This window comes from Lagenorhynchus albirostris, chromosome 4, assembly GCF_949774975.1.
Source record: "Lagenorhynchus albirostris chromosome 4, mLagAlb1.1, whole genome shotgun sequence".
Classification (NCBI taxonomy): Eukaryota; Metazoa; Chordata; class Mammalia; order Artiodactyla; family Delphinidae; genus Lagenorhynchus; species Lagenorhynchus albirostris.
Genome location: NC_083098.1, coordinates 81,342,002 through 81,369,576, shown reverse-complemented (window position 1 = coordinate 81,369,576; position 27,575 = coordinate 81,342,002).

The window sequence follows — 27,575 nt, the reverse complement described above, 5'->3', positions numbered from 1 at the left end:
GAGCACAGGCCCCAGACGCGCAGGCTCAGCGGCCATGGCTCACGGGCCCAGCCCCTCTGCGGCATGTGGGATCTTCCCGGACCGGGGCACGAACCCGCGTCCCCTGCATCGGCAGGTGGACTCCCAACCACTGCGCCACCAGGGAAGCCCCCCAAATTTTTAAATAGGTCCTTTCTCACATGCTCTTACTGAGATGGGGTATAGTTCTCCATGGTACGTATTCTCCCCCTCACTGCAATAAGTCAACAAACCCAACTTTATTCAACTACAAGTGTGCTCTTGGTGATCTATGGCTGCAAGGTATAGATGATAAAAAAAAAAAAAGCCCTCAGCATGATCAACCCCAGACCTGACCTACTGCCTTTTATTTAGTTTGAGCATGTTAGAAGTCTATATAATTTACCTTCAACCCGGTTCTTTCATTTCTAATCTGTGACTGAATCATTTTATTTTCACTGCAACTATCTTTGCCTAAGTTAATAGTATCTCTTACTTAAACAACTGTATAGCCCTTTAACAGTCTGCTCATCCTCCATTTTTATGTCAACTTGGGAGAGATTTTTCTAAAGAAGCAATATGATGACATCTCTTCTGTGCTTATTACTTTACAATTAGTTCCCATTGCTCTTATGATAAAGACCAAAATCCTTAACATGGCCTACATGCAGAAATATTACATTTTGTTTGCCTTGGAAAGTCCAGATTTGTGCCTGGTGTCCTGGAAAAATAATAGCGCCACACTTTAATCTCAGAAGTGTAATAGTTTTATGATCACCATATTCATAGGGAACTGAATTATGTGGTGTGTAACCACATCTCCATTCTCGTCTTATGCTACCCTCTCCCCCTCTCTCTGTGCTTCGTCTACACTTACTTTTTTTTTTTAACATCTTTATTGGAGTATAATTGCTTTACAATGGTGTGTTACTTTCTGCTGTATAACAAAGTGAATCAGCTATACATATACACATATCCCCATATCCCCTCCCTCTTGCGTCTCCCTCCCACCCTCCCTATCCCACCCCTCTAGGTGGTCACAAAGCACCGAGCTGATCTCCCTGTGCTATGCGGCTGCTTCCCACTAGCTATCTATTTTACGTTTGGTAGTGTATATATGTCCATGCCACTCTCTCACTTTGTCCCAGCTTACCCTTCCCCCTCCCCATATCCTCAAGTCCATTCTCTATACACTCAATTTTTATTTCCCTTTCATTTTATGACTATGACATAATCCCTCTATTACTAGCTATCTTTCTTCATATCCCTTTCTCATCATCTTTCCTCTTAACTAAAAAGTTAAGCCCTTTACTAAGCTCAAAAGTGAGTTCCTAAATTAAAAAAAAACAAATGAACAAACAAAACTGCTCCTGACCCTCCAGACAAGGTCAGAATCTGCCATATGCTTCCACAGAGTTCTGTATTTATCACAGGACCTATCACAATCATACTATTGCATGTTTATTTTGTTGTGCCTTTTTCTTCAGTTGAACTTAAGCTACCTGGTAGGCCATATCTTTTGGTTTGTTTGTTTACTCTCCATTTTATCCTGAGGCCTGATACTTAATTATAAGCACTGGATAAATACAAATGTATTTTTCTTATGCAGAAACGGATCTGAACCATAACTAACCCTGTTAAGTGTGACACTGAGGTAACCAATAAAGAGGCATCTTTAATCTCAATCAAAACATTTGTTTATCTCTTTCACCTCCAGGAAGCTATGACTCAAAGATCACCCTTGAATGATAGTAAAAAGCATCAGCTCTGTCTAGACAAGGATTGTTCTGCATGTCTGATCACAGAATAAGAGGAATGAAGGACAGAATGGAATAATTTACTCCAATCTTCCCTAAGTTAACCAAGTAGACTGATAAAATTGAGGTTTTCTTTTTAATATCAGGTGCTTAAAAATATGTTATCAACAAAGAAAGAAAGAGTGACAATTACTCAATCACCAAATTGCCTCCTGTAGTTCCAAGGAGTGATAGTTTTCCAGTTGCAGTGATCTCGTTAAGGACAGATACAGCTACTAACAGATGCCATGTGGGTGATCCTCCTGGGAACAAGCACCTGAATGTCTAGTTTCCCAGCAATACTACTATCTCAGGAAACTTCATTTTCTTAAGGTTATGGTATAAATAAATAAGGAGAATTTGTGATATGCCTACTGACAGGAATATTCCCTCAGTTCTCCAGTATTGTCACAAACACACCCACACACCCACATACCTTTCATCATTAGAAGAATTTGTCTGATTCTCATTGTTCCAAATATTCAAGGGTGCAAGAATATATTTCTCAAGGACATATTACTTGTGCAATTCATTCACTGTATGTTTAGTAACATTAAAAATTACAATATATCTGGATATCAGATAAGGAAACCACTAAGTACAACTTAAATAAACTTTCTGTATCAATGTAAAACAGGACACAATATGGTCCATATATTTGTGACATATGCAAAAAAGAGTGGGGGAGCAAATCCTTTCAGGAAATCTGGGTTTAGGTATTTTTGTTTTATTTGAAACACTAATTTCTTATTTTCCAAATTTACTTTTTATATAAAATTACTTTCATGACACACACCTCCTCAAATAAATTTACTTTCATAACTAACTGACTCATTTGACAGGCGTAAAGAAGGAATTTACTCTTTAAAAAAGGGTGAGAGGTCACAGAAAAAGAGGAGGAAATATGAGGCATTTTATAACGTAGTGGGATGTAAGTATCAAAACTTACTTTTTAAACTCATATTCAAATAGAATTCTTGTCTTAGATTCTCCATTGCTCAAGGTCAGCCAAATCATAACTTTTCTAGAACAATGTGCATACTAAGAGTTGGATGTCACATGCTTTCCTTTCTCTCCAGAGAACCATCTGAATATGAGTTTCTGTTATGAATAAAGTCAAGGGCAGCAGGTCCACACAGGTGAGAGAGTGACAAATATACCTTGTCCACAGTCAGGACTCTGGTTTACTAAAGTAGGAATTATAGATGGTTTACCAGATACCCGTTCATTTATTGCAGAGGTTTTCTGGAGGGGGCAGGATAGAAGTCACTGAATACTAATCCCTAAGAGAAGATTGTGTTTGCTGTTATTGTATATGGCAATATGGCATTAATTAATTGTCTTCATATGAAGTTGGTGGAGGGTTTTTGTAGTAACCCGTGTTCAAGGGTTTGGCCCCATGTTGGAGTTTTGTGATAACAGACCAATGAAAGTTTGTGGGAACTAAGAAAGAAGTTGAGTTTTACATTAGAGATGGAAAGGTACAGTGAGTCAGGGCTTATACAGTTGAAATCCAGATTAGCTAAAGAAAATAAGAGCCAGGAGTTACTTTACGTTCAAAGAAGCAAAGAGTTGAATCTAGGAAATTAGCTAAGACAAAGATAAGAAATCTAGGTTAAGAGACTAGGGAGCCAAATATCAGGAATTAAATATTTGGACAGTCTGAGATTAACTCATGGCAAGGCTCTGGAACCAGAAGCAAGAGGGAAAGTTGGTATTAAACACAGCTCGCACCTCTCTTCTTAGGCTATGATTCCTTATAGATGTAGAAGCCAGCCTCCAAGATGGGTTTCAGTGATTTCTACCTCCTGGATTTCTCATTTTTGTGAAGTCTTCTCTTGCTTTGTACCAGGGTTTGTCTGTATATAACCATTTTTCTATTGCAGAAGCAATGAAATATCAATTATGAGATTAGGTTATAAAAGATCATAACTTCCATCTTGGATGCTGTCATATAATGGGCCAAAGGTGTCCCTGCATGTTGCCCCCTATGTTATTTTTTTTCTTCACAGCAGGACAGGATCATTAGCTCAAACCCCACTGGTGCCAAGCTCAAATTCTTGCACATGCAATTGCTTTAAATATAAAAAAAATAAGCATATTTTTAGCTGTTTTGAGACTGTTTGCCTTGCATACCCCATGAAAATGTATTCAACTAGACATAGATAAGGCAAACCCTATAGCTATAAGAAACCTCAAATTGCTGCTGCATTTTAGAGTTCACTGATCCAGAGACTCCCACGTTGGCTGAATGACACCACCCAGACAGGTAAACCGCGCCACCCCCCCCCAAACTCTCTTCCAAGAGTTCCCTTGCTTTCTTCTTCTTCTGAGTGGTGGCCTTCTGCTATTTCCAGAAAGTCTCCTGCTGTGAGGGACATCCCATCCCATGCAATCCATCCAGGTGCCACACTATGAAGCTTGTTGTGAAATATCACCATCTCGTGATCTTGATTTTTCCTTGATCAGCCTCAAAAACTTTGAACTCATTTCCAGTGCCCATGTTGCTTGCCCTTCTTTTGGAGCTTTTTTTTTTCTTTTTGCGGTACGCGGGCCTCTCACTGTTGTGGCCTCTCCCGTTGCGGAGCACAGGCTCTGGACGCTCACGGGCCCAGCCGCTCCGCGGCATGTGGGATCTTCCCGGACCGGGGCACGAACCCACGTCCCCTGCATTGGCAGGCAGACCCTCAACCACTGCGCCACCAGGGAAGCCCTGTTTTGGAGTTTTTGCCTTGGAGGAAGGAAGCTGCCACGTTGTGAAGTGCCCAGTGGGAAGGTCCAAACAATGAGGGACTGAAGCCTCAAGCAAGTGGCCAGCAAGGAGTAAAAACTTGTCAACAGCCACACAGATGAGCTTGGAAGCAGGTTTGTCAGCTCCAGTGAAACCAACCAACAGCCCGACCAGCTGATCAGAGACCAAGTCAGAACCATAGGGCAAAGCCACTCCAAGGTTCCTGACCCTCAGGAATTTTGTGAACTGTTTGTTGTCTTAAGCCGCCAAATATGAGGGGATTTGTTACAGAGCAAGAAATAACTAATACAAGAACCCTCCTACCTGGAGTGCAGACACCCCAGAAAGCAAGAAAGCGCATGTGATAGGAAGAGTGACCAGTAATCTCCTCTCACTCTTACTTTATATCTAAGTATGAAATCAAAGTTTAGAATCTGATGATTAATATTGACCTGCCTTCCCAATGAATGTGAACAAATATGGGGAATTCAACAGTGAAAATCTGGAAGGAAATGACTTTTAAAAGTTTGTCATACAGAGGGAGCTTCAGGATGGCAGAGGTGTAAGATGTGGAGATCACCTTCCTCCCCACAAATACATCAAAACTACATCTACATGTGGAACAGCTCCTACACAACACCTACTGAACGCTGGCAGAAGACCTCAGACCTCCCAAAAGGAAAGAAACTCCCCATGTACCTGGGTAGGGCAAAAGAAAAAAGAAAAAATCAGAGACAAAAGAATAGGGACAGGACCTGCACCTCTGGGAGGGAGCTGTGAAGGAGGAAAAGCTTCCACACACTAGGAAGCTCCTTCACTGGTGGAAAAGGGGGGTGGGGGTGGGGGAGCTTCGGAGCCACGGAGGAGAGCGCAGCAACAGGGGTGCAGAGGGCAAAGCGGAGAGATTCCCGCACAGAGGATCGGTGCCGACCATCACTCACCAGCCTGAGAGGCTTGTCTGCTCACCCACAAGGGTGGGTGGGGGCTGGGAGCTAAGGCTCTGGCTTCGGAGGTCAGATCCCAGGGAGAGGACTGGAGTTGGCTACGTGAACAGAGCCTGAAGGGGACTAGTGTGACGCAGCTACCCAGGAGGGAGTTGGGTTAAAAGTCTGGAATTGCCTAAGAGTCAAGGGATCATTGTTTCAGGGTACACGAGGAGAGGGGATTCAGCGCACCACCTAAATAAGCTTCAGAGACAGGAGTGAGCTGCTGCTATTAGCGCAAACAGCAGAGACGGGCATGAAATGCTAACGTTGCTGATGCAGCCACCAAGAATCCTGTATGTAAGCACAGGTCACTATTCACACTACCCCTCCTGGGATCCTGTGCAGCCCGCCACTGCCAAGGTCCCGTGATCCAGGGACAATTTCCTCGGGAGAACACAGGGCATGCCTCAGGCTGTTGCAATGTCATGTTGGCCTCTGCTGCCGCAGGCTGGCCCCGCATTCCATACCCCTTCCTTCCCCCAGCCTGAGTGAGCTAGAGCCCCATAATCAGCCGCTCCTTTAACCCCCTCCTCTCTGGGCAAAGAACAGATGGCAGCGGAAGACCGACACACAGAGGCGGGGCCAAATCCAAAGCTGAACCCCAGGAGACGTGCAAACAAAGAAGAGAAAGGGAAATTTCTCTGTGCAGCCTCAGGAGCAGAAGATTAAATCTCCACAATCAACTTGATGTACGCTGCAACGGTGGAATACTTGAATACACAACGAATCATCCAAAAATTGAGGCAGTGGAATTTGGGAGCAACTGTAGACTTGGGGTTTGCTGTATGTGACTGAATAATTCCTGATTTATATGCTTATCCTAGTTCAGTTTTTAACGCTTGTTATCATTGGTGGATTTGTTTACTGGTTTTGTTGCTCTTTTCTTTTTTAAAAAATACTTTTTATATTTTAATAACTTTTTCTTAAATTTCTTATTTTAATAACTTTATCTTTTTTTTTCTTTTTTTTCTCCCTTTTCTTCTGAGCTGTGTGGCTGACAGGGTTTTGGTGCTCTGGCTGGGTGTCAGGCCTGAGCCTTTGAGGTGGGAGAGCTGAGTTCAGGACATTAGACCATGAGAGACCTCCCAGCCCCATGTAATATCAATCAGCAAGAGCTCTCCCAGAGATCTCCATCTCAATGCTAAGACCCAGCTCCACTCAATGACCAGCAAACTCCAGTGCTGGACACCACATGCCAAAAAACTAGCAAGACAGGAACACAACCCCACCCATTAGCAGAGAGTTTGCTTAAACTCATACTAAGCTCACAGACCCCTAAAACACACCACTGGATGAGGTCCTGCCCACCGAAAGAAAAGACCCAGACTCATCCAGCAGAACACAGGCACCAGTCCCCTCCACCAGGATGCCTACACAACCCACTGAACCAACCTTACCCACTGGGGGCAGACACCAAAAATAATGGGAACTACGAACCTGCAGCCTACGAAATGGAGACCACAAACACAGTAAGTTAAAAAAAAAAATGAGAAGACAGAGAAATACACAGCAGATGAAGGAGCAAGATAAAAACCCACCAGACCAAACAAATGAAGAGGAAATATGCAGCCTACCTGAAAAATAATTCAGAGTAATCATAATAAAGATGATCCAAAATCTTGGAAATAGAATGGAGAAAATGCAAGAAACATTTAACAAGGACCTAGAAGAACTAAAGAGCAAACAAACAATGATGAGAAACACAATAAATGAAATTAAAAATTCTCTATAAGGAATCAATAGCAGAGTAACTGAGGCAGAAGAACGGATAAGTGACCTGGAAGACAAAATAGTGGAAATAACTACTGCAGAGCAGAATAAAGAAAAAATTATGAAAAGAATTGAGGACAGTCTCAGAGACCTCTGGGACAGCATTAAACACACCAACATTTGCATTATATGGTTCTCAGAATAAGAAGAGAAAAAGAAAGGGACTGAGAAAATACTGAAGAGATTATAGTTGAAAACTTCCCTAATATGGGAAAGGAAATAGTCAATCAAGTCCAGGAAGTGCAGAGAGTCCCATACAGGATAAATCCAAGGAGAAACACGCCAAGACACATATTAATCAAACTATCAAAAATTAAATAAAAAGAAAAAATATTAAAAGCAGCAAGGGAAAGCAACAAATAACATACAAGGGAATCCCCATAAGGTTAACTGTTGAACTTTCAGCAGAAACTCTGCGAGCCAGAAGGGAGTGGCAAGACATATCAAAAGTGATGAAAGGGAAAAACGTACAACCAAGATTATTCTACCAAGCAAGGACCTCATTCAGATTCAACAGAGAAATTATAACCTACACAGACAAGCAAAAGCTAAGAGAATTCAACACCACCAAACCAGCTTTACAACAAATGCTAAAGGAACTTCTCTAGGCAGGAAACACAAGAGAAGGAAAGGACCTACTATAACAAACCCAAAACAATTAAGACAATGGTAATAGGAACACACATATTGATAATTACCTTAAATGTAAATGGATTAAATGCTCCATCCAAAAGACATAGACTGGCTGAATGGATAGAAAAACAAGACCCGTATATATGCTGTCTACAAGAGACCCACTTCAGACCTAGGGACACACACAGACTGAAAGTGAGGAAATGGAAAAAGATATTCCATGCAAATGGAAATCAAAAGAAAGCTGGAGTAGCAATTCTCATATCAGACAAAATAGACTTTAAAATAAAGACTGTTACAAAAGGCAAAGAAGGACACTACATAACAATCAAGGGATTGATCCAAGAAGAAGATATAACAATTGTAAATATTTATGCACCCAACGTAGGAGCACCTCAATATATAAGGCAAATGCTAACAGCCAAAAATGGGAAATCAACAGTAACACAGTCATAGTAGGGGACCCTAACACCTTACTTTCACCAATGGACAGATCATCCAAAATGAAAATAAATAAGAAAACACAAGCTTTAAATGACACATTAGACAAGATGGACTTAATTGATATTTATAGGACATTCCATCCAAAAACAACAGAATACCCTTTCTTCTCAAGTGTTCATGGAACAGTCTCCAGGATAGATCATATCTTGGGTCACAGATAAAGCCTTGGTAAATTTAAAAAAATTGAAATCGTATCAAGTATCTTTTCTGACCACAATGCTATGAGACTAGATATCAATTACAGGAAAAAATAAAAACACATGGAGGTTAATTAATATGCTACTAAATAACCAAGAGATCACTGAAGAAATCAAAGAGGAAATTAAAAAATACCTAGAAACAAATGACAATGAAAACACGATGACCCAAAACCTATGGGATGCAGCAAAAGCAGTTCTAAGAGGGAAGTTTATAGCAATACAATCCTACCTCAAGGAACAAGAAATATCTCAAATAAACAATCTAATCTTACCCCTAAAGCAATTAGAGAAAGAACAAAAATACCCCAAATTTAGCAGATGGAAATAAATCATACAGATCAGCTGACAAATAAATGAAAAAGAAATGAAGAAAACAGTAGCAAAAATCGATAAAACTAAAAGCTGGTTCTTTGGTAAGATAAATATAATTGATAAACCATTAGCCTGACTCATCAAGAAAAAAAGGGAGAAGACTCAAATCCACAGAATTAGAAATGATAAAGGAGAAATCACAACTGACACTGAAGAAATACATGGCATCACGAGAGATTACTACAAGGAACTATATGCCAATAAAATGGACAACCTGGAAGAAATGGACAAAATCTTAGAAAAACACAAGCTTCTGAACCAGGAAAAAATAGAAAATATAAACTGACCAATCACAAGCAGTAAGATTGAAACTGTGATTAGAAACCTTCCAACAAACAAAAACCCAGGACCAGACGGCTTCACAGGCAAATTCTATCAAACATTTAGAGGAGAGCTAACACCTATCCTTCTCAAACTCTTCCAAAATATAGCAGAGGAAGAAACACTCCCAAACTCATTCTACGAGGCCACCATCACCTGATACCAAAATCAGACAAAGATGTCACAAAAAAAGAAAACTACAAGCCAATATCACTGATGAATATAGATGCAAAAATCCTCAACAAAGTACTAGCAAACAGAATCCAACAGCACATTAAAAGGATCATTCACCATGGTCAAATGGGGTTTATCCCAGGAATGCAAGGATTCTTCAATATACGCAAATCAATCAATGCTATATACCACATTAACAAATTGAAGAATAAAAATCATATGATCATCTCAATGGATGCAGAAAAAGCTTCTGACAAAATTCAACACCGATTTATAATAAAAAAATATCCAGAAAGTAGGCATAGGGGGAACTTAACATTATCTAGGCCATATATGACAAACCCACAGCCAGCATCATTCTTAATGATGAAAAACTGAAACATTTCCTCTAAGATCAGGAACAAGAAAAGAATGCCCACTCTCACCACTATTATTCAACATAGTTTTGGAAATTTTAGCCACAGCAATCAGAGATGAAAAAGAAATAAATGGAATCCAAACTGGAAAAGAAGAAGTAAAGCTGTCACTGTTTGCTGATGACATGATACTATATATAAAGAATCCTAAAGATGCTACCGGAAAACTAGAGCTAATCAATGAATTTGGTAAAGTAGCAGGATACAAAATTAATGCACAGAAATCTCTTGCATTCCTATACACTAATGATGAAAAATCTGAAAGGGAAATTAAGGAAACACTCCCACTCACCATTGCAACAAAAAGAATAAAATACCTAGGAATAAAGCTACCTAAAGAGACAAAAGACCTGTATAGAGAAAACTATAATATGCTGATGAAAGAAATTAAAATGATACAAACAGATGGAGATATATACCCTGTTCTTGGATTGGAAGAATCAACATTGTGAAAATGACTATGCTACCCAAAGCAATCTACAGATTCAATGCAATCCCTATCAAACTACCAATGGAATTCTTCACAGAACTAGAACAAAAAATTTCACAATTTGTATGGAAACAAAAAAGACCCTAAACAGCAAAAGCAGTCTTGAGAAAGAAAAATGGAGCTGGAGATTCAGGCTCCCTGACTTCAGGCTATACTACAAAGCTACAGTAATCAAGACAGTATGGTACTGGCACAAAAACAGAAATATAGATCAATGGAACCGGATAGAAAGCCCAGAGATAAACCCACGCATATATGGTCACCTTATGTTTGATAAAGGAGGCAAGAATATACAATGGAGAAAAGATAGCCTCTTCAATAAGTGGTGTTGGGAAAACTGGACAGCTGTATGTTAAAGAATGAAATTAGAACAACCTAACACCATACACAAAAATAAATTCAAAATGGATTAAAGACCTCAATGTATGGCCAGACACTATCAAACTCTTAGAGGAAAACATAGGCAGAATGCTCTACGACATAAATCACAGCAAGATCCTTTTTGACCCACCTCCTAGCGAAATGGAAATCAAAAGAAAAATAAACAAATGGGACCTAATGAAACTTAAAAGCTTTTGCACAGCAAAGGAACCATAAGCAAGACGAAAAGACAACCCTCAGAATGGGAGAAAATATTTGCCAAAGGAGCAACTGACAAAGGATTAACTTCCAAAATTTACAAGCAGCTCATGCAACTCATTGTCAATGAAACAACCCAATCCAAAAATGGGCAGAAGACCTAAATAGACATTTCTCCAAAGAAGATATACAGGGCTTCCCTGGTGGCACGGTGGTTGAGAGTCCGCCTGCCAATGCAGGGGACACGGGTTCGTGCCCCAGTCCGGGAAGATCCCACATGCCGCAGAGCAGCTAGGCCCGTGAGCCGTGGCCACTAAGCCTGCGCGTCCAGAGCCTGTGCTCCGCAACGGGAGAGGCCACAACAGTGAGAGGCCCGCGTACTGCAAAAAAAAAAAAAGAAGATATACAGATTGTCAACAAACACATGAAAGGATGCTCAACATCACTAATCATTAGAGAAATGCAAGTCAAAACTACAATGAGGTACACCTCACATAGGTCAGAATGGCCATCATCAAAATATCTATAAACAATAAATGCTGGAGAAGGGTGTGGAGAAAAGGGAACCCTCTTGCACTCTTGGTGGGAATGTAAATTGATAGAGCCACTATGGAGGACAGTATGGAGTTTCCTTAAAAACTAGAACTACCATATGACCCAGTAATCCCATTACTGGGCATATACTCTGAGGAAAACCATAATTCAAAAAGAGTCATGTACCACAATATTCATTGCAGCACTATTTAGAATAGCCAGGACATGGAAGCAACCTAAGTGTCCATTGACATATGAATGGATAAAGAAGATGTGGCACATATATACAATGGAATATTAGTCAGCCATAAAAAGAAATGAAATTGAGTTAGTTGTAGTGAGGTTTGGACCTAGAGTCTGTCATACAGAGTGAAGTAAGTCAGAAAGAGAAAAACAAATGCCATATGTTAACACATATATGTGGAATCTAAAAAAAAAAAAATGGTACTGATGAACCTAGGAGTAGGACAGGAAGAAAGATGCAGATGTAGAGAATGGACTTGAAGACATGGGTACGGGGAAAGGTAAGCTGGGATGAAGTGAGACAGTGGCATGGACATATATAAACTACCAAATGTAAAATAGATAGCTAGTGGGAAGCAGCCACATAGCACAGGGAGATTAGCTTGGTGCTTTGTGACCACCTAGAGGGGTGGGATAGGGAGGATAGGAGGGAAATGCAAGAGGGAGGGGATATGGGGATATATGTGTACATATAGCTGATTCACTTTGTTATACAGCAGAAATTAACACCACTATGTAAAGCAATTATACTCCAATAAAGATTCTAAAAAACAGAAGAAAAGGTTTGTCATACATATCTCTATTTATATCTGTGTCCCAGGTAAGGAGACAATGAAGATGCTCAATAGGTCAGGAGAGATTTTATTTTAATTTATATATTATTTTACTTAAATTTTTAATTTAATCTTATCTATTCTATTTTATTATTTTATTGTATATTATTTTATTTTTAGTGTGGGGGATACATAACAACAAAACTCTTTAGTAAAATAGAACTTCATGCATCATGTCAGATAGATGAATCACTTTTCTTCCCTCCCACTGTCCCTGGAACATCCTCCTGCTATTGAGTGCATTGCTGAGCTGTGCTTCCTTTTGTTTATTTGTATGCATTTGTCTTTGTACCCTCAGCAGCTAGGTCAGACAACAACTCAGATCTAAATTTAATTGAGCTAAAAATTAGACATTTAAAATTTTGCAAGGATACTCTACTTCCTCTTGATTTTTTGGATATAGATGAAGAATGGGATGAAAATTAACAATGCCACTGAAAAATCATGGGAAATGTGAATTTAAAGTAAAACGTATCCTATTCAAGTTTGACTCACTTCACTTTATGCAGGGATTACTATGTGGACGTCATTGGCTTACATTTGAGAGTGAGAAGACAAGGTAAATCATAGTGGCCACTTGCAAAGGAAGAAACACATATATATGTTTGAATGATACTTTTCCTGATGCCCCACAATTCACTCCTGAGGCCCAAACTTCTAAGGAGAGTGGCCCTAAGTACCCTACATTTAAAAGAGACTTGCTTTCTTTAAAGCTGACAACATTTGGAACCATGACATCTTTTCCAGAATGTACTAAAAGGGAGTGTAACCAGGCAGGTTATAACAAGTGCCATTACAAATGTAGGAAATTCTATGGGATCGTAGAGAATGGAACCATCTGTTCTTACTGGGGTGATCATTCACTCATTCATTCATTTACTCATATACTCATTCATTCCATAAATATTTATTGAACACATTTAATGCCTCAGGCACTATGAAAAATGCAAGGATAAAGAGGTGAATAAGAGATCTTTGGTCTTTGCCCTCAGAAAACTTACATTGTGTGTGACCATGAAGAACAACTAGTATTGTAAAATGCAGAGATACGAGTAGCAGATTCCAGGTGAAGCAAAGGGAACAGTATGAGAAAGGGCATTGTAGATCAGAATGTCTGATAAGGTGAATAAAGAAGGCTGGCAAAGGTAGGTTTGATGTAAGGTTGATTTTTGTAGAGGAAGAGTATAAGAAAATCATGTTCCTATTTTAATATAGAATAAAAACTTTACCTCTCTCTCAACTATTAAATTAAACTTATCACTACACGTACATTTTTGGGTATACATATTGAAATTTATTGTTCAGTGACTACTCTTAGTATCAGCTTTCTCATCTGTGAAGAGAAAGGCTAGCTGCATAGCTCGGAATTCACATACTAGCTATCTGTGGTATATTACTAGTCAAAGACATACTCCAAAAATTTCTATATGAGTTGACATTATTAAAAATATGAGAGACTATACATAAATATACATAAATATATAACCATTTACCTTGAAAAAATATGAACATATGACAACACTGGGTCTAATTTATCGCATGGCAATAATTGGATGAAGCTGATAAAAGCTGCCTCTTTTAGAGTGGTTGTGATTTTTCTCATTTGCCTTAGCTTTCATCTTCCCTGTTACCTGATGTACTCATTTGCATAACCTGCCTGCCCACTGTTAGTATTTGAATTAGAAACATTGACAAAGGATTCTGGATGTGCCTTTCAATGTTAAGTGTCGGTGGTTCTGTGCCTCATTTTATTTCATACTTTACAATGTACTCTTCCAGAAATAACCAGGAAAGTCTTGTTAAGCCTGGCAATATTCTAAAAAATCCTTGGGGAACAAAAATATTTCCATTGAAATACTGACGTGGAGAAAAAGGAACTCTTGTACACTCTTCCTGGAAATATAAATTGGTTCAGCCACTATGGAAAACAGTGTAGAAGTTCCTCAAAAAATTAAAAATAGAGCTACCATATGATCCAGAAATTCCACTTCTGGATATATATACCCAAAGGATATGAAAACAGGATCTTGAAAAGATAGCTGCACTCCCATGTTTACTGCAACATTATTCACAATAGCCAAGATATGGAAATAACCTAAGTGTCTGTCAGTGAATGACTGGATAAAGAAGATGTGGTATATATATTATTTCTCATATGTTATATCTATGAGAAAGAAGGAAATTCGAGACAATATGGATGAACTTTGAGGGCATTATGCTAAGTAAGATAAATCAGACAGAGAAAGACAAGCACTGTATGTTCTCATTTATATGTGGATCTTAAAAAGCCAAACTCATAAAAACAGAGTAGAATGATGGTTACCAGAGGCTGGGGTGTGGGGGGAACTCTGAAGATGTTGTTTAAGGGTACAAACTTGTAACTAGTAGATAAATAAGTTCTGGAGATCTAATGCACAATGTAGAAATTACAGACAACACTGTATTATAACTTCAAAACTGCTTAAGAAATGAAATTTCTTCACAAAAAGAAATGATAATTATGTGATGTGATAGAGGTGTTATCTAATGCTATGGTGGCAATCCTATTGCACTACATAAATATATTAAATCAATACATTGTACACCTGAAAGTTACACCATGTCATATGTCAGTTCTATCTCAATAAAATAAAATTTTTATAAAAAATATTTTATGGATGCTGTTTTTACCACTGGAAGTCCTTTGTTAAACTAATATTTTTGGTTAAGTAGGTCGAATGTCTTCCTTTCCAGTATTCATTAATTGTAAACTGTGTTGGGAGAATAACAATTGCTCTAACTGAGGTAACAAGACAGAAAACAAAGCTGACTCCTGAAAGGAGCTGAAGAAGGAAATAATCCCTTCATACTTTTTACCATATCCATTCTTCACACTATTAGTAAAAGAATATATATAAATCAAAAGCCAGGAATTACTAACATTATTGAATAATACTCCCACCAAGCACTTTACATCGATGATTTCATTGCTAATTCCCACTTGTCAGATGAGATTGAAAATATTATTATCTCTATTTTATGGATAAGAAAATTCAAACTTAGAGCTGTTAATAACTTTATACAAGACAATGTGGTTGGGTGTAGTCAGATTCCACAGTGTACTGACATAGCTCATCCATTGAGCTATTAAATGGAGCTATTAAAACCATCCATTGGCTGGTAAGCCCAATCATTGGTATTCACAAGATTTTCTATTTACTATATTCACTAAGTATTTTCCTCCCCCAAGCTGGCATTATTTAAGCCCTGAAATAAGTTTATACCTGTTCTTCATCAAGTCCTTTCTGTATCTTATAGAATATACATGTAAAAGAATGAAAATTATACTGTAGAATCAATCAACTGCTATGAGAGGTGTCTACTTGAGTTGTCTTCAATCATATTTTAATCAGCATCTGAGAAACCCTAATTGCAGAGTGGATAGAGAGAGCTGGACACTGAATCGAATTATTTTGGCAACAAAAATGGCACAGAAATAGGATAGAAAAGAGAGTAAAACTCCATGTCACATATTCTTTAGTAGTTAACCTGTTAGTTGAGTGGTGATATAATGTCCAATTCAGGTTGAATTTAAGGTTATCAGTGTCTAGTTGTATTAATACATTATCTAGATATGAACTGATTGGTTTTTGATTGGTTTTTGAATAGTTTGGCTTGTATCAGCTGCACACACCAGGCAACATTAAATTGCAGGACATGTTTTTACTCATGAATTTATTTTTATAAATATGTTCCTTGCAAGAAAGTTATTGAGGCATACTCCTAGAAAGAATGTATATCAGTTACTTAGTAGACAATTTCTTTATAATATGTGCTGTACATGCTTGGGAAATCTTAACTTTTGCATTTTAAAAATTATATCTCCAGATATTTTTGCAAACAATATTACTTAAAAGGGCATATTTTGCAGCACAAGGTATTCCTAAGAGCCTCTGAAGATAGGAATGCTTGTTAAATTAGCATATTTTTGTTTCTACCAGGGTGTGCCAATTAGGTGGATTCTATCATATTATCATCTTATTGATATTCTATATCATATATTCATCATCAACTCATCAGCATTCTTGATTCCCTAACTTTCAGATGAATCTTATTTGGATAAGGATAATAACTCATTGAAACAAGTTTGCTCCTAGTGGAATTTTTCTCTCCATGATAGTTTTTCTAATGGAGTTTGTTTGTTAAATAAATTTAGGTGATAGAATGGAGCCTCCAATATAATTTTGGGCTCTATTATCTTCTTAAGTTTCCACACAAATTGTAATATAAAAATTGAAGAAAACCTTTGTAATAAATAGGAGAAAATATTTTATTAGGATCTAAGTGTTTTCTACTTGTAGCCTCTGGTCTATAATTGACTTACTCTGGTATTTAACTTCTTCTTACTTGTCTTATTGGGCAATTCCTCAATCGTCCATTACCTCTTTGGAGGGAATTTTTGATTTTCTCTACCTTGTGTCTGATACTCTTACAACCTTGACAGGAATGCCTATTTCTTTTAATAAAGTCCTAATTTTATAATGTTGACATTAGCAATTTAAGTGGTACCTTCATTAAGAAGAAAAATAACTAAGATTTACTGAATACCTACTACATGTGAAAAACTGGACCACTCAAATTTGAGTTTATTAATTCATTAGTAACTGGATAAAAGACTTTGATTTATTTTGTTACCTAATCTGTAAGCTATTTTTTATCAGTTCAGAATGGTCTTTTCTGTGATTATTTACATTGTTGACATAATCTATTTAACTCTAGTCAACTTTGATGGGGCAAAGACCAAAAGTGGGGTTAAAGTGATAATGTCAAAATGACAATTGGTTCAAAATGGCTGGGGAACATTGAAGTTTTAAAAGTACCTACTGTCACTGAATTTAGGAGCCATTCTCTTACAGAAGTGGTGGTGTGTATCTGGGTTGGATGGGAGTGTTCCATTAACATAGGAACGAGGAGGAGGGACATGACACCCTTATGTGAGTAAACTTTTGGAGCACGTGGGACTTTTTAAGTCTTCTAAATACCTTTCAAGTTCAGACTCATTGCTTAGGCTCGGTGACTTCATGTTGAGAGAAGAGATGTCTTCATTCTTGGTTAAGTGATAACTACCATAGATTCAGTGAGGTAGCATGCCCTAAAGAAAAGAGAGAAAACAAGGTGTTAATCTTGGCTCATGGAAAAAGAAAAAAGAGAGTTCATAAATCATCATTTTAAGTTCTTGGCTGAGACCCTCACTCCACCTCGTATTAAAGGACAGATTAATTAGGAGAAAAAGAAACAGAATTTTAAATACATGTATTCTTTCTGTATACAAGGAAGAGACCCAGAAAAAGTGAATGACTCCCCAAAATGGCTCAAGACACCACCTTAAATACCATCTCCAGCTAAAGAAAAAAAAAATGTTGGGTAGGAAAGGTCAGTATAAAGGTTACCAGGAAAAAGCACAGTATATAAAGTTATGGTAATTATATAGATTTAAATAGTTGCCTTCACCATTGATAAGTTTCTAGAGATTTTTTTTCTCATCCTCCACTTCCTGGTATAGAGAGGAAGGCACCCTTACAAATTTCTTCCTTAAAAATGTAAATGTTTCTTACAGAAGGGTAAGTTTTACTAGGTTTTCAGAGCTTCTCCTGGGTCTGCAATGTCTTAAAAATAACCAACTTAAAATAATCCTTATGCCAAAGAGACATATCTGGGAATGGAAAATTCTGCTCCCTTTCAATATGAATAAAAGACACAGTTTTGTGGGAGATAGTGACTGTTCTTCCATAAAATATGGAAGAAACAGATTTGCTTCACATATTCAATTCTCCCATATGTCCTGCTGAGCCTTTGGTAAGATTAGGTCAGCAATAACGCAAATACAACAAGCTGTTAGACAAGTGCAGTATCATTTTGTTTCAGTTATTCTTTATGCAGAAAGATTCGTATAGTTGATTTTTCCAAGATCAATGAATCGTAAGCAAATGTCACAAACCTTTACATTTTGAACTAAATGATGTTGTAACTGTGAAAGCAAATACACACGGAAAAGATTTTTAAAGAGAATTTTCCCTGGTAAAAATAGGGAAAGAGATCTTTTTTTCCCTTCCCTTTTCTTAGAGCATTTTTCTTTAGAAAACTTGTCATTTATTTCTCTTTGAGATGTACGTAAATATTTTTAAAAGCTAAATAAGACTTTTTGCCAGTTTTAAAACCTTTCTCAAAGATCTTGGAGTCATCTCTGAAATATAATCATCAAGGAAGATAGCCTCGTAGCCCCCTACTTCCCAGTTTCTGTGGGGAGGTAAGAGCATAAATTTAGCTAGTGCTTGGCTACATGATACAAACCCCTTGTCAAAAAGGTATGAGAAATTTATTTTTCCTTTGGATAAAGTCAATTAGCTTTAGAAGGCCACCCCAATGACCAGGTGTTAGGATGAACTGTGTGGACAAACGGTGCTGTCAAGCCCTTTTATTGAGGACTAGTTATTGTTTATCTCAAGAATATCAATCTAGCAGGCTGTATCTGCTTGGCTATATAAAAGGGTGAGGTTATTGTTTATTCAGTCTTTGGAATCCCTTTGGCAGATTGCCTAAGAAACCCATCACATTTTGCTTTAATGCTTATTCAATAATAAAAATATTTTCTTTCTTATTTGGAGAGGTTTTGGGTTGACTGGGGATTTTGTTTTTAATTGTATTTCCCCAACATCACACACATTTGATTATGTCACTATTTTATTTAAACTTTTTGGATGGCTTTCTCTTATTCATGAGACTAAGTCCAAATCTCTGGTATGGGTTCTACCATGTAGCACTAACATATCTTTTAGCTTCATCTCCTAGTTCTGCCTACATACAAGCCACCACAAAATGCTCAACATTGTCCTGTCTCCTGAGCACGTTATGCAAATTCAAATATTCATTCAAAAGCAGAATGGCAGAGTAAAAAGCTGGATGGAACATTTTCCTAGCAAAATAACAATTTAACTGGTGAAAATTATAAAAATAAATTATTTAAAGCCTCTGGAAATTGTCCTAATGGCCGGAATGGATACATGATATAGAAATACAAGATACAGGAAACACAGGAAATAGAAAAATATTAATTCAAGAACAGCTGCTAAATCTTGGTAAGAACATGAGTCTTTGACATTCAAACTGTGAATTGTTCTCTTACATCCTTTCCTACAGCTCCCTGTTATGGGAAATTTAACCCAATGCTCTTCTCTGGGCAAGTGCAGTCAACAATACTGGGCTGCTTTTCCCACTAGATCCCAGTCTAGGGCTGGGAAATCAAGCTTAAAGAATCCAAGGAAGATATGATGAAAATGTGTCATCAAATAAATAATATCAGTAAAGGGACAGAGACAATTAAAAATAGAAATTCTGGAGTTGAAAAGAACAACTGATAATTAAAGATTCACTAGAGGCACTCAACAGTAAATTTTAGCTGCTCTCAAAAGGAAAATCAACAAAGGCGGTAAAGAGATGAATAGATTATTTAATTTAAAGAACAGAAAGAAAAAAGAATGAAGGACAATAAAGAGTGTTTCTGAAAAGTGTGGGACACATGTATAACTTTGAAACAACCAGAAGACAAGTCAATCTACCCAATGGACTCATAAATGGAGAAAAAAAAATAAGCAGAAAGTATAATTAATGAAAAGCACACATGAGTTCTAACATAACAGTACTTTCAAAGAAGTGTTTATTGGCTTAATTTATCAATTAGAAAGAGACTTTTAGATTGAATTAAAAATAAGGCCCAGCAATTTTTTTCAAGATCTTTTTCTTAAAAGTATACTAAAGGTTAAAAATAAAAGTGTTAAAAAAGGATACCACACAAATAGGAATCATCATAAAAATGGAGGTAATGACCTTAATAATTGTCAAAATAGAATTTAATGTGAAAAAGAAAATGAGTCAAAGAAGAGATCTTATAAAAGGTACAATAGATGAAGAAGTTATATTCATCATACACATGAAGTATAAACTACTTCAAGTATATATTAATAACTTTTGACGGAACCACAGGGTAAATGTATCAGGAATTGTAACTGGAAATTTTAACATACTTCTTTCAGAAACATTGCGATAAAGCAGTCAAAAATAGACTTGATTGAATATTAAAAACTTTCAACAAATAAAGGAAGGCTTGAATTAGCTTCCTGTTTAATTATTTTGAGGTAGGCTTTCTTGTTTATTCAAAAAATAGTTAAACATCTGCCTGAAGTTCATTCAAACATTTAGGAATTATTTATTGAAAGGTGAAAAATTCTGCCACAAGAATGCAACCTCGGAGGAGCTTCAAGATGGTGGAAGGGTAAGACGCGGAGATCACCTTCCTCCCCACAGATACATCAGAAATACATCTACACATTGAACAACTCCTACAGAACACCTACTGAACGCTGGCAGAAGATCTCAGACCTCCCAAAAGGCAAGAAACTCCCCCCGTACCTGGGTAGGGCAAAAGAAAAAAGAAAAAACAGAGACAAAGAATAGGGACATGACCTGCACCAGTGGGAGGGAGCTGTGAAGGAGGAAAGGTTTCCACACACTAGGAAGCCCCTTCACTGGTGGAGACTGGGGGTGGCGGAGGGGGGGAAGCTTCGGAGCCGTGGAGGAGAGCACAGCAACAGGGGTGCGGAGGGCAAAGCGGAGAGATTCCCGCACGGAGGATCGGTGCCGACTGGCACTCACCAGCCCGAGAGGCTTGTCTGCTCACCCACCGGGGCGGGCGGGGCTGGGAGCTGAGGCTCGGGCTTCCGTCGGAGAGGGCGGGTTGGCGGTGTGAACACAGCCTGAAGGGGTTAGTGCACCACGGCTAGCCGGGAGGGAGTCCGGGAAAAAGTCTGGAGCTGCCGAAGAGGCAAGAGACTTTTTCTTGCCTCTTTGTTTCCTGGTGCGTGAGGAGAGGGGATTAAGGGCGCTGCTTAAAGGAGCTCCAGAAACAGGCGTGAGCCGCGGCTATCAGCACAGACCCCAGAGACGGGCATGAGATGCTAAGGCTGCTGCTGCCGCCGCCAAGAAGCCTGTGGGCGAGCACAGGTCACTCTCCACACCTCCCCTCCCGGGAGCCTGTGCAGCCCGCTACTGCCAGGGTCCTGTGATCCAGGGACAACTTCCCCGGGAGAACGCATGGTGCACCTCAGCCAACGTCACGCTGGCCTCTGCCGCTGCAGGCTCGCCCTGCACTCCGTACCCCTCCCTCGACCCAGCCTGAGTGAGCCAGAGCCCCTGAAGCAGCTGCTCCTTTAACCCCGTCCTGTCTGAGCAAAGAACAGACGCCCTCTGGCGACCTACACGCAGAGATGAGTCCAAATCCAAAGCTGAACCCCGGGAGCTGTGCGAACAAAGAAGAGAAAGGGGAATTTCTCCCAGCAGCCTCAGGAGCAGTGGATTAAAGCTCCACAATCAACTTGATGTACCCTGCATCTGTGGAATACCTGAATAGACAACGAATCATCCCAAATTGGGGAGGTGGACTTTGGGAGCAAGATATATTATTTTTTCCCCTTTTTGTGAGTGTGTATGTGTATGCGTCTGTGTGTGATTTTGTCTGTATAGCTTTGCTTTCACCATTTGTCCTAGGGTTCTGTCTGTCCGTTGTTTGTTTTTTTTACTTTTTAAAATTTTCTTCTTAATAATTATTTTTTATTTTAATAACTTTTAAATTTAATTTTACTTTATTTTATTTTATCCTCTTTCTTTCTTTCTTATTCTGAGCCGTGTGGATGAAAGGCTCTTGGTGCTCCAGCCAGGAGTCAGTGCTGTGCCTCTGAGGTGGGAGAGCCAACTTCAGGACACTAGTCCACCAGAGACCTCCCAGCACCACGTAATATCAAACGGCGAAAATCTCCCAGAGATCTCAATCTCAGCACTAAGACCCAGCTACACTCAATGACCAGCAAGCTACAGTGTTGGACACCCTATGCCAAACAACTAGCAAGACAGGAACACAGCCCCGTCCAGTAGCAGAGAGGCTGCCTAAAATCATAACAAGGCCACAGACATCCCAAAACACACCACCAGACGTAGACCTTCCCATCAGAAAGACAAGATCCAGCCTCATCCACCAGAACACAGGCACTAGTCCCCTCCACCAGGAAGCCTACACAACCCACTGAACCAGCCTTAGCCACTGGGGACAGACACCAAAAACAAGGGGAACTATGAACCTGCAGCCTGAGAAAAGGAAACCCCAAACACAATAAGATAAGCAAAATGAGAAGACACAAAAACACACAGCAGATGAAGGAGCAAGTTAAAAACCCACGAGACCTAACAAATAAAGAGGAAATAGGCAGTCTACCTGAAAAAGAATTCAGAATAATGGTAGAAAAGATGAGCCAAAATCTTGGAAATAGAATAGAGAAAATACAAGAAACGTTGAACAAGGACCTAGAACTAAAGAGCAAACAAACAATGATGAACAACACAATAAATGAAATTAAAAATTCTCTAGAAGGGATCAATAGCAGAATAACTGAGGCAGAAGAATAGATAAGTGACCTGGAAGATAAAATAGTGGAAATTACTACTGCAGAGCAGAATAAAGAAAAAAGAATGAAAAGAACTGAGGACAGTCTCAGAATTATAGGGGTCCCAGAAGAAGAAGAGAAAAAGAATGGGACTGAGAAAATATTTGAAGAGATTATAGTTGAAAACTTCCCTAATATGGGAAAGGAAATAGTTAATCAAGTCCAGGAAGTGCAGAGAGTGCCATACAGGATAAATCCAAGGAGAAACACAACGAGACACATATTAATCAAACTATCAAAAATTAAATACAAAGAAAACATATTAAAAGCAGCAAGGGAAAAACAACAAATAACACACAAGGGAGTCCCCATAAGGTTAAAAGCTGATCTTTCAGCAGAAACTCTGCAAGCCAGAAGGGAGTGGCAGAACATATTTAAAGTGATGAAGGAAAAAACCTACAACCAAGATTACTCTACCCAGCAAGGATCTCATTCCGATTTGATGAAGAAATTAAAACCTTTACAGGCAAGCAAAAGCTGAGAGAGTTCAACACAAGCAAACCAGCTTTACAACAAATGCTAAAGGAACTTCTCTAGGCAGGAAACACAAGAGAAGGAAAAGACCTACAATAAACAAACCCAAAACAATTAAGAAAATGGGAATAGGAACATATCGATAATTACCTTAAATGTAAATGGATTAAATGCTCCCACCAAAAGACACAGACTGGCTGAATGGATACAAAAACAAGACCCGTATATATGCTGTCTACAAGAGACCCACTTCAGACCTAGGGACACATACAGACTGAAAGTGAGGGGATGGAAAAAGATATTCCATGCAAATGGAAATCAAAAGAAAGCTGGAGTAGCAATTCTCATATCAGACAAAATAGACTTTAAAATAAAGACTATTACAAGAGACAAAGAAGGACACTACATAATGATCAAGGGATCGATCCCAGAAGAAGATATAACAATTGTAAATATTTATGCACCCAACACAGGAGCACCGCAATACATAAGGCAAATACTAACAGCCATAAAAGGGGAAATCAACAGTAACACAATCATAGTAGGGGACATTAACACCCCACTTTCACCAATGGACAGATCATCCAAAATGAAAATAATTAAGGAAACACAAGCTTTAAATGATACATTAAACAAGATGGACTTAATTGATATTTATAGGACATTCCATCCAAAAACAACAGAATACACATTCTTCTCAAGTGCTCATGGAACAGTCTCCAGGATAGATCATATCTTGGGTCACAAATCAAACCTTGGCAAATTTAAGAAAATTGAAATCGTATCAAGTATCTTTTCTGGCCACAACGCTATGAGACTAGATATCAATTACAGGAAAAGATCTGTAAAAAATACAAACACAGGCTAAACAATACACTACTTAATTACCAAGTGATCACTGAAGAAATCAAAGAGGAAATTAAAAAAAATACCTAGAAACAAATGACAATGGAGACATGATGACTCAAAACCTATGGGTTGCAGCAACAGCAGTTCTAAGAGGGAAGTTTATAGCAATACAATCCTACCTTAAGAAACAGGAAACATCTCAAATAAACAACCTAACCTTGCACCAAAAGCAATTAGAGAAAGAAGGACAAAAAAACCCCAAAGTTAGCAGAAGGATAGAAATCATAAAGATCAGATCAGAAATAAATGAAAAAGAAATGAAGGAAACAATAGCAAAGATCAATAAAACTAAAAGCTGGTTCTTTGAGAAGATAAACAAAATTGATAAACCATTAGACAGACTCATCAAGGAAAAACGGGAGAAGATTTAAATCAATAGAATTAGAAATGAAAAAGGACAAGTAACAACTGACACTGCAGAAATACAAAGGATCATGAGAGATTACTACAAGCAACTCTATGCCAAAAAAATGGACAACCTGGAAGAAATGGACAAATTCTTAGAAATGCACAACCTGCTGAGACTGAACCAGGAAGAAATAGAGAATATGAACAGACCAATCACAAGCACTGAAATTGAAACTGTGATTAAAATTCTTCCAACAAACAAAAGCCCAGGTCCAGATGGCTTCACAGGCTAATTCTATCAAACATTTAGAGAAGAGCTAACACCTATCCTTCTCAAACTCTTCCAAACTATAGCAGAGAGAGGAACACTTCCAAACTCATTCTACAAAGCCACCATCACTCTGATACCAAAACCAGACAAAGGTTTCACAAAAAAAAAGATAACTACAGGCCAATATCACTGATAAACATAGATGCAAAAATCCTCAACAAAATACTAGGAAAAAGGATCCAAGAGCACATTAAAAGGATCATACACCATGTTCGAGTGGGGTTTATCCCAGGAATGCAAAGATTCTTGAATATAGGCAAATCAATCAATGTGATATGCCATATTAACAAATTGAAGGATAAAATCCATGTGATAATCTCACTAGATGAGGAAAAATCTTTGGACAATATTCAACATCCATTTATGATAAAAACCCTCCAGAAAGTAGGCATAGAGGGAACTTTCCTCAACTTAATAAAGGCCATATATGACAAATCCACAGCCAACATTGTCCTCAATGGTGAAAAACTGAAACCATTTCCACTAAGATCAGGAAAAAGACAAGGTTGCCCACTCTCACCACTATTATTCAACATAGTTTTGGAAGTTTTAGCCACAGCAATCAGAGAAGAGAAAGAAATAAAACGAATCCAAACTGGAAAAGAAGAAGTAAAGCTGTCACTGTTCGCAGATGACATGATACTATACATAGAGAATCCTAAAGATGCTACCAGACAACTATTAGAGCTAATCATTGAATTTGGTAAAGTAGCAGGATACAAAATTAATGTGCAGAAATCCCTTGCATTCCTATACACTAATGATGAAAAAATCTGAAAGTGAGATTAACACTCCCATTTACCATTGCAACATAAAGAATAAAATATCTAGGAATAAACCTACCTAAAGAGACAAAAGACCTGTGTCCAGAAAACTATAAGACACTGATGAAAGAAATTAAAGATGATACAAATAGATGGAGAGATATATCATGTTCTTGGATTGGAAGAATCAACATTGTGAAAATGACTATACTACCCAAAGCAATCTACAGATTTAATGCAATCCCTATCAAACTACCTTTGGCATTTTTCACAGAACTAGAACAAAAATTTCACAATTTGTATGGAAATACAAAAGACCCCGAATAGCCAAAGCAATCTTGAGAAAAATGGAGCTGGAGGAATCAGGCTCCCTGACTTCAGACTCTACTACCAAGCTACAGTAATCAAGACAGTATGGTACTGGCACAAAAACAGAAATATAGATCAATGGAACAGGATAGAAAGCCCAGAGATAAACCCACGCACATATGGTCACCTTATCTTTGATAAAGGAGGCAGGAATGTACAGTGGAGAACGGACAGCCTCTTCAATATGTGGTGCTGGGAAAACTGGACAGGTATATGTATAAGTGTGAAATTAGAACACTCCCTAACACCATACATAAAAATAAACTCAAAATGGATTAAAGACCTAAATGTAAGGCCAGACACTATCAAACTCTTAGAGGAAAATATTGGCAGAACACTGTACGACATAAGTCACAGCAAGATCCTTTTTGACCCACCTCCTAGAGAAATGGAAATAAAAACAAAAATAAAAAAATGGGACCTAATGAAACTTCAAAGCTTTTGAACAGCAAAGGAAACCATAAACAAGACAAAAAGACAACCCTCAGAATGGGAGAAAATATTTGCAAATGAAGCAACTGACAAAGGATTAATCTCTAAAATTTACAAGCAGCTCATGCAGCTCAATATCAAAAAAACGAAAAACCCAATCCAAAAATGGGCAGAAGACTTAAATAGGCATTTCTCCAAAGAAGATATACAGATTGGCAACAAACACATGAAAGAATGCTCAACATATTTAATCATTAGAGAAATGCAAATCAAAACTACAATGAGATATCATCTTACACCGGTCAGAATGGCCATCATCAAATAATCTAGAAACAATATATGCTGGAGAGGATGTGGAGAAAAGGGAACACTCTTGCACTGTTGGTGGGAATGTAAATTGATACAGCCACTATGGAGAACAGTATGTAGGTTCTTTAAAAAACTAAAAATAGAACTACCATACGACCAGCAGTCCCACTCCTGGGCATATACCCTGAGAAAACCATAATTCAAAAAGAGTCATATACCAAAATATTCATTGCAGGTCTATTTACAATAGCCAGGACATGGAAGCAACCTAAGTGTCCATCAACAGATGAATGGATAAAGAAGATGTGGCACAAATATACAATGGAATATTACTCAGCCCCAAAAAGAAACGAAATTGAGTTATTTGTAGTGAGGTTGATGGACCTAGAGTCTGTCATACACAGTGAAGTAAGTCAGAAAGAGAAAAACAAATACCGTATGCTAACACATATATATGGAATCTAAGAAAAAAAAAGGTTATGAAGAACCTAGGGGCAAGATGGGAATAAAGACACAGACCTACTAGAGAAGGGACTTAAGGATATGGGGAGGGGGAAGGGTTAGCTATGACAAAGTGAGAGAGTGTCATGGACATATATACACTACCAAACGTAAAATAGATAGCTAGTGGGAAGCAGCCACATAGCACAGGGAGATCAGCTAGAGGGGTGGGATAGGGAGGTTGGGAGGGAGGGAGACGCAAGAGGGAAGAGATATGGGGACATATGTATATGTATAACTGATTCACTT